The 7750-nt window shown below is 42.0% G+C and overlaps 1 pseudogene; it reads right to left on the bottom strand.

Annotated features, from left to right (window-relative positions):
• Positions 1 to 1253: 1253 nt before the first annotated feature.
• On the bottom strand, positions 1254 to 6000 carry LOC125546878 (annotated as a pseudogene).
• Between the last annotated feature and the right edge of the window lie 1750 nt (positions 6001 to 7750).

The raw sequence follows: 7750 nt of genomic DNA on the forward strand, positions 1-7750 counted from the left end.
CCCCAGAGGAGTAGTGAAGGGCGCCCAGAGGACAAACCCTCTATCTATTTTTCTTTTTCTTTTAGTCTATGTTATGTTAAGTTGTAATTGAACTATGTTGGAGATGTTATGGGCTTGTTGGCCCTTTTATTAAGTTATATTATTAAGTTTTCTATCTATTCTATTATGAAGTTCTTCCTAGTTTCAACTATGTGATCGTGCTATGGGCTTGTTGGCCCTATCTACATATTTGTTGATTGTTTTCTTAGAGGGCTCACTTTGTTAGTAACCACCTAGTGCATGCAGCCACAACGAACCCTTCTTTTTTTACACAAACCACAAATATGTAGCCACCTAACTAGTGCATGCAGCCACAAAAATATAAAACATATTTGTTCAATTTATTTGTCGTAGCAAAACGGGTTAAGATGCGAGTGGATCGAAAAGGCTGCAACTGATCGTAAAAAATGATGCTCTAAATCAAGGAGACAAGTGTGCGAGAAGAGAGGACCAGCGGCAGCGACCGTCGCTGCATCCGTGGCGGCTGGCGTGCACGAAAGCGGCTCAGTCAGTGCATCATGGCGGCATGCATTGGCGCATGCAAGCTCGGTCGCCGCATCGTGGCGACGCGCATCGACGCATGCAGGCAGGCTTGTTGGGTGCATGCATAGCAGGATTCTGTCGTGGCGGCGCGCGCAGGCGTTTAATGCAAGGGGCGGCCAAATGAAACCACGGACCAACGGTCGAACAACGACACCACCCAACGCGGCCCCACTCGTCAGAGTTAACGGTCAAAGCACTGACCCGACGACAACGTCTGTTGTGACCTGTTCTGAGGGTTTCGGGCAAGGGAGTGGGAAAAACTGAGCAAAAGTTAAGAGCGTGGGGATGAATGAGTAGATCTAAGGAACCATGGGCACAGATGTAAAAAACCCATATATCAAACTCATGTCAAGTAAAACATGAATAATACGTAATTATTACATAGTTCATCAGTCCGATAATAGATAATTTCAGAACAACCATCTACCGATAAACCATAGCTATCTTTCACCAGCTGCTGGATGCTGGAATGAACATCGGTCTCAGAATCAGTGATGTTTCACCTGACAAAACTTTCAAAGGCACAGGCATTCACTGCAGAAGGTACTGGCAGAAAGCTGCGATCTAAATCCATATGAGTGACACTGATTCATTTGAATCATGAATGAAAGTTTCAGCTGCCTTTACGGTAGACATAGCTGGATCAGAAAACCCTATCATCTGCTGAGGTATCACTTCTGCCGGTGCCTCTGAAAAAGAGCAAGGGATAAATAAGATAACAAGTTAAGGAAACTAATAAGGCCACCAAATATCCTTGTGCTCTGGATGCGTTATTACCTTGCTCACAATTATACAAAATCATTGAAAAACACAATAAAGCATCCTACCACACAATAGTAGGTACTACCCAACTAGTAGAAGATTTAAGAACTACCTGATTTACACTAAGGGAGTAAGAGGAATGTTCACTAACCATTACAAAGAATTAGTATGGATGGGTTATGGATGAGGCAGATTTGGACCTAAGCATGTTTACCTCCTGCTGTGGATGCCGGTCAGCAATTTGAAATGCCAGAAGCTCATGGAAAAGGCAACCACAATAGTGCTGGCTGATCAAAGACATGTGGCCTTCTAATAGCTCAATAGTTTGTGACAATGCTTTATATACAGCTGCATCTTCAGATATGGCAAAAGCAACTTCAGATCAGAGTAAACCTACAACCAAAATCAGAAAGCAATTACGAGCAAAACTTATAATTTTAATTCATAGCAGTACAATGCACCAATGGAATTAAATGCTGTGTTTAAGTTGTAGGCACCTGGTTCTTTACTAAACCACACAGTATAGCTGCATGGGAAGGTAGGGTCTTTCCAGCAAGATATTTAAATACACCATTAGAGCTTGGCAGACTAGACAACTCTAGATGCTCTGAAATATCCAGGAATAACCGGGGAGCCAACATCTTTTGTTGCATTTAGTAAGTTCTCAAAAGCAGCACTTGTGATAGCCTCAAATTGAGCCATCCCAGTAACAACAACTTGAGGCTTTAGCTTCCAGATCAACTCAATCAGTAAATCTGACTGGCGTGGTGCCTCAATCACAGTAACTGTACCTTCAGCATGGTTACAATCTGTTCTAGCCTGAAGTTTCCAAAAAAAAAAGTGAGTGTTGGCGAACAACCAGATCCTTGATCATAAACAAAGATATAGAACAAAAGCAAGTTACCTCAATTGCTAAAGATGTTAACCATTGCTTGGGCAAGTGTCTGGTCAAATGTTCATCAACAATTGCGAGCGCCGGTGAGAACAATTGAAGAGCATTTTCTATTGCCACATCACGAGAAGCGAACACAACAACATTCTAGGAACCAGGAGAAAAAATAGCATCATGTGAATTATAGGTCAGAAGCATAGGCATATAATCAGTAGAGTTCGAAGATAATATTGACAAGTCTTACATCAGGAGTTAGAGGAATGTGGTGGTAGCTCTTCATAAATCCAGCAAGAAGTTTAAAAGTTTAGACATCTAGCTGGTGGCTCACAGGAATTGGACTTATTCTCTTTCAAAAAACTAGCTAGGTTGCTAGGAAGGGAACTTGTTCGACAGCAACAGAGTCATCATCAAAGGATAAATCGAGGGTATTGCTGACTTCATGAAATCCATCTTTAAGAAACTCAAATATTTCTGTTGTCATATTACAACTTTTAGAAATCAATACAGAACAGAAACGAACCTGGTTGGGATGGCGAAGTTGACAACTATACACAGACAAAGCATGTGAAATGCGGCCACCTGATTTCATACATGCCCAGGCAGTGCAAGCACAGATAGGCTGATCCCCAACAAGATCCATGAAGAACTCAAAGCGATGTCTGCTATTTTTCTCAATTTCAACTAAGGCTGAAATATCTGTGTCAGCAGCCTGCAACAAGGCAATTGATTGGTAATGATGCTGAAAAAATAATGCTAACTGCAACCCTGATAGAAGATTCAATAAAACAAAAGTTTTATAAGTACATTCACTTATTTAATTGGTGTTTCAACAACAATTGTTTAAACGAGCACACAAAGCTACATGAAATACAATGCATAAATAGATTTAGTACAGATCCTTAACTCCAGATCAAGAAAAATTTGAAGAAAAAACAATTTAATTAAATGGGGCTTGATTTTAAGTTTCATGAATGCGACTGCATTTTGATTGAGTGAAGAATATATGTAAGACACCCTTAAACTAACCTAAAGTGCACAGTAGTTACTCAATGAGTACAAAAATTTCTCATTTGAATTTTCAGTTACAATCTTTGACATTGCCTCTGGATTAGGGTTAAGAATCTGAAACAAAGACATGTAATTGAGTAGCATTTTTTTCTTTCATTTTATTTCACCAAAGGGGGACAATTGCCTGCACCTGTGGTATGCATCCAACAATGCGATCAAGCTCTATCTTGTTGTCTCTACAGTAAGAAAGAAGATCGGATTCATAGAATTCAACTCTATCAAGCAATGTTTTTCCAGGTGCGGCTAGTGTCGTTAGTCAGAATAATCTTCAAACCAGCCCTTTCCAGAAAAACATTTATAGAGAATCCAAAATTATATAATACAGAACATCCCAATGTTTACAAATGTTTTCCTGTAGGTGTCCATTCTTTAAGCATTCTAAATTTGCAAGGTGTCCATTGTACATACCTACCGGAAAACAACAGGTCGTATGTATCCTTTCAGTTCCAGAAATGTACAAATGTTGTCACTCTTTCACCTGTAGAGTACAAGTTTCATCTGAACTTTTAGTTAATTCCATATGTTCAGTGGATAAAAAATTACCTGTGTTATAAAAAACAATTAATGTCCACCATGTTAAGAGGATAAGCATTGCTGCAAACCCATGAAAAATACTAATTCATATAGAGAACAAACCATAAAATGAATAAAGCAATATCTAACTGAGTCAAGCCGCCATCACCGATCCTCACTTGCTATTGTTAGGTAGGTGGTCCCTTTCTTATGAATATATGATGAGGAGGAAAAAATGATGAAAATACATCTCCCTCCTCATTAGGATGCACCGATGTGCAAGTAATGTTGAAAATGAATGTGAAATACTAATCGGTGAGGGATCATATATAGCTACAAAAAAATTTGATACAACATATGCTATCAAGAACAATCCAAGACCTAGAAGTGAAGCACTCAAAATTGACCTTCATTAGTAAGAGCATTCTTTTCTAGATGGCTTCCACTGCAACTCAACAAGGAGCATTTGTTCTATAAGAAAACAATATGAACACGCTTGAAATTGCAAGAAAGTGACACATCAGATAACAAGGAACAAAGTAACCAGTCGGGATTGATTTGTGTCCACATACCTTGGCAACACGAGCATGGGTTGGGAGCTCAGATTCCCTCATTGCCTAATGATTCAAAATATTCTGACAAAAGAATAAAAAAGCATTACATATTGCAATAAAATTAGGAACAATGTACAGGTTGTAGCTTATACCTACTAAATAACAGCAGTGTTTCTTAGATGCTTGTATTGTTCTGGAAACATGCAAACTTTCCAATATGTTCAAACTGAAATTATGAGAGTGCTGATGACCTTAGTCTTGATATTCAATCTGCTAAAGAATTTTTTGACAAGTTGGTTTTTCAACAGTCGTGTCTAAAAATGTTGGTGCTGCGTATCTTTAAATGTGCAACTTCAATAAGGATACATGCCACATGGAGAATGAAATCTATGATCAAATCTCTAAAAGCCCATATGGCAGCAAAATAGGGAGGATCATAGAAGGATAAGGGATGTAGCAAAAGGGTATTCCCACGAAGATAATTTATTTCAATTAATAACTGGATGGTTCATAAATATAAATAGGAGCGGCAGAACTCAGAAGAATAGAAACTGACCGTCTATAGGATGCGGTAACTGAATCAATGTCAACTTCCTCCTTGCACAAGGTAATAATTATTGCAGCACAAATCCCTAAGTCATGACATGGTCTTGAGGAGATAGTAAGCTGATCTGAAGGGTGCTGCTACTTTCCTGGTATGAAATAGGAGCCACCCCATCAGCTCTCATCTGACAAAGTAATGTAATTCAGTCTATGAAGGTAGTATGACAGATTAGATGCAGATAGTATGACAGATTTCATAAATAAAATGAAAGAGAACACACATTTGACAGCTTTCACTCAATAATTTCAGTCTATGCCGTCATTCTATTTAGCCACCCATTCTATTGAAAAGATTGTTTGCAAATTCCTGAAGAGAAACAATTTATCAAGCAAGAGAGAAGCTGCCATCTCAATTTTATTATTCTCACTTAATTCAATAATTTACTCAATTAATGGAATGGTATATGATGCCATTAGCCCATTATACTTGACCTTGCTGTACTTCAAATACTGTAGCAGTGACGGGATGTCTTGCATCAGATACCAGTAACTACGCGAAGCATGCAAGCGTTGATAGAATCATCCAACACATGACATGTTACGACATTGCAAAGTGGAAAATAGGGAGCGTTCACCAGTACGTGGGGACGCGGAATCAGTAGATGAGCGGCCGCGGAGACGGGCTCGACATATGGGGAGTTTTGTCCTTGAAGCTGAAGAGCGTGCGCGGCGGCCGTCGCAACCCCGGCCCGTGCCGGACAGCCGCCGTAGTCGCGCGTCGCGTCGGGCCTCGAGGGGCGCGGCCGTCCACACCACGGCACGCGTCGGACCACGTCAGCACTCAGCCGCGAGGATGTCGAGGACGCCGCGATGGCCCTCGCGCCCCAGTGCGCCGCGCGCTGCAGACCAGCATAGGAGGCAGGCCGGGTGCCGTGGCCCGCGCCCCTGAACTGCTCGTCCCAACCCTGGCCTGCCGCCGCTGCTTCCTGACCTCACGCTAGTCACGCATGCCGGGTGCCGGTGGCCACGCACCTGCCCACCTCCGTCGCCGCTCTTGTCCCCGCGGCCACACCCCGGGCGAGGCATTGCTGCTGCCGCGATGGAGGCATGGAGCAGCCAAAGCTCGGATCTGGCCACCCGCGCAATCAGAGAGAAAGGGGTGGCGTTGGTGGACAGAAGGCCGCGGCGGCAACGCAGGTGGATGACGGCGGGGCCGCGGCACTGTAACACCCGTGGACTCGGTGTATGGACATGTCGACACGGAATTTCGCCCAAGAAAATACAGAATGACATCTATTATTAAAATATGATAAAGGAAAATTATATAAAAAATGACGAATTCCCGAATAGACCGAGGAAATGATTATGATGAATTTTGGGTAGCTCGGAATGAAATAGCGGTCATAATAAATAAATAAATAAACAAAGTGTCACTTATAGCTGCAAAATTCATTTACTCGTGAAATTATAATTAGCACGCATGCACGTTACCAGTGGCGACAGTTGGCCGATGCAAACTTAAAAAATGGTCACAATGGCACTAATATTACCAAAATATCGATCATATTCTAAATGTCGGTTTTTTCACGTCGATGATGTAAAATATCACTGCAATGCATAAATATATATCGCATTAACAAAATATACACGCGGTATATAAATAAATAAATGGCATTTCTAATGGGGTATCGACCCATATGTATTTGGTTAGAAAATATTCGGTGAACATGCTCATCTCATATCTTATATGACATTAGACTTCGAATTGCCGAGAAAATAATTAAACGCGCACACCCTCACTATAAGCCTTAATGCGTCGTTAGTAGTTAATCAAGTTTAGCCCATTAAAAAATATGGCCACATATGCGTGCATGTAGTTCTCACAAGTCAGTTAGTGCATGCATATGAATAGTGACACCAAGGCCCACACGTCCATTCAAATATCCAAAGGTCATCAGCACTAGCTTGCCGGTTCAAAGCATGGTCAAAGGGGAGTTAACTAAAGAAAGGGAAAAAAGAAAGGAGCTAGCCGCTCCACGATCCCACGAGCGCTCTTACGATTTGGGTCAATAGTGATTAAGAAAATAAACTGAAGAAAAGGAGCAGTCCGCTCCCACGATCACCACGATCTCCAGAAACGTGGGCGTGCCCCCAGGCGAACCCCTGCACTGCTCCCTTCTATAAATACCCCCAGAGGGGCTAGTCTGCGGCCGGTTCGATCCTCCAAGGCTGCTGCTGCTACGCTGCTGCTACTCTCAATCACACATGCACACTGCCTGCTCATCTCATTTCCTAATCACTCGGCTGTGCTGCCGCTAGTGCTGTTGTGCTGCCGCCGCTGCTCTCATCCACATATATGCTGCTGTTGCTGCAAGGCCGTTGTCCGGTCAGGAGCCTGAGAAAGGTAGACAAGGTGGGAATCACGATCCTCCTCTAATCTTCTTGCTCCTCCCTATATCTCTCATCATGTTCATCTTTCTCCTTGGTTGGTCATTGTGATACAAACCAAGGAGCATGCCCATGTGTCCTCATCTTGACATCTTGACTTGGCTGATCATCGCGATACGAGCCAAAGTGCAATTATGTTCAGGAAAGGAAAATTTATCCTTGGTTGATCATCGCGATACGAACCAAGGAACATATCTCACATATTTTCATCTCGACATTTTTCCTTGACTGATCATCATGATACAAGCCAAAGTGTGAATATGTTTAGGAGAGGAAAATTTGCCCTTGGTTGGTCATTGTGATACAAGCCAAGGAGTATTCTCCATATATCTTCATCTTGATATTTTGCCTTGGCTGATCATCGTGATACGAGCCAAAGAGCACTTAT

The sequence above is a fragment of the Triticum urartu genome, chromosome 3 (assembly GCF_003073215.2).
Source record: "Triticum urartu cultivar G1812 chromosome 3, Tu2.1, whole genome shotgun sequence".
Classification (NCBI taxonomy): domain Eukaryota; kingdom Viridiplantae; phylum Streptophyta; class Magnoliopsida; order Poales; family Poaceae; genus Triticum; species Triticum urartu.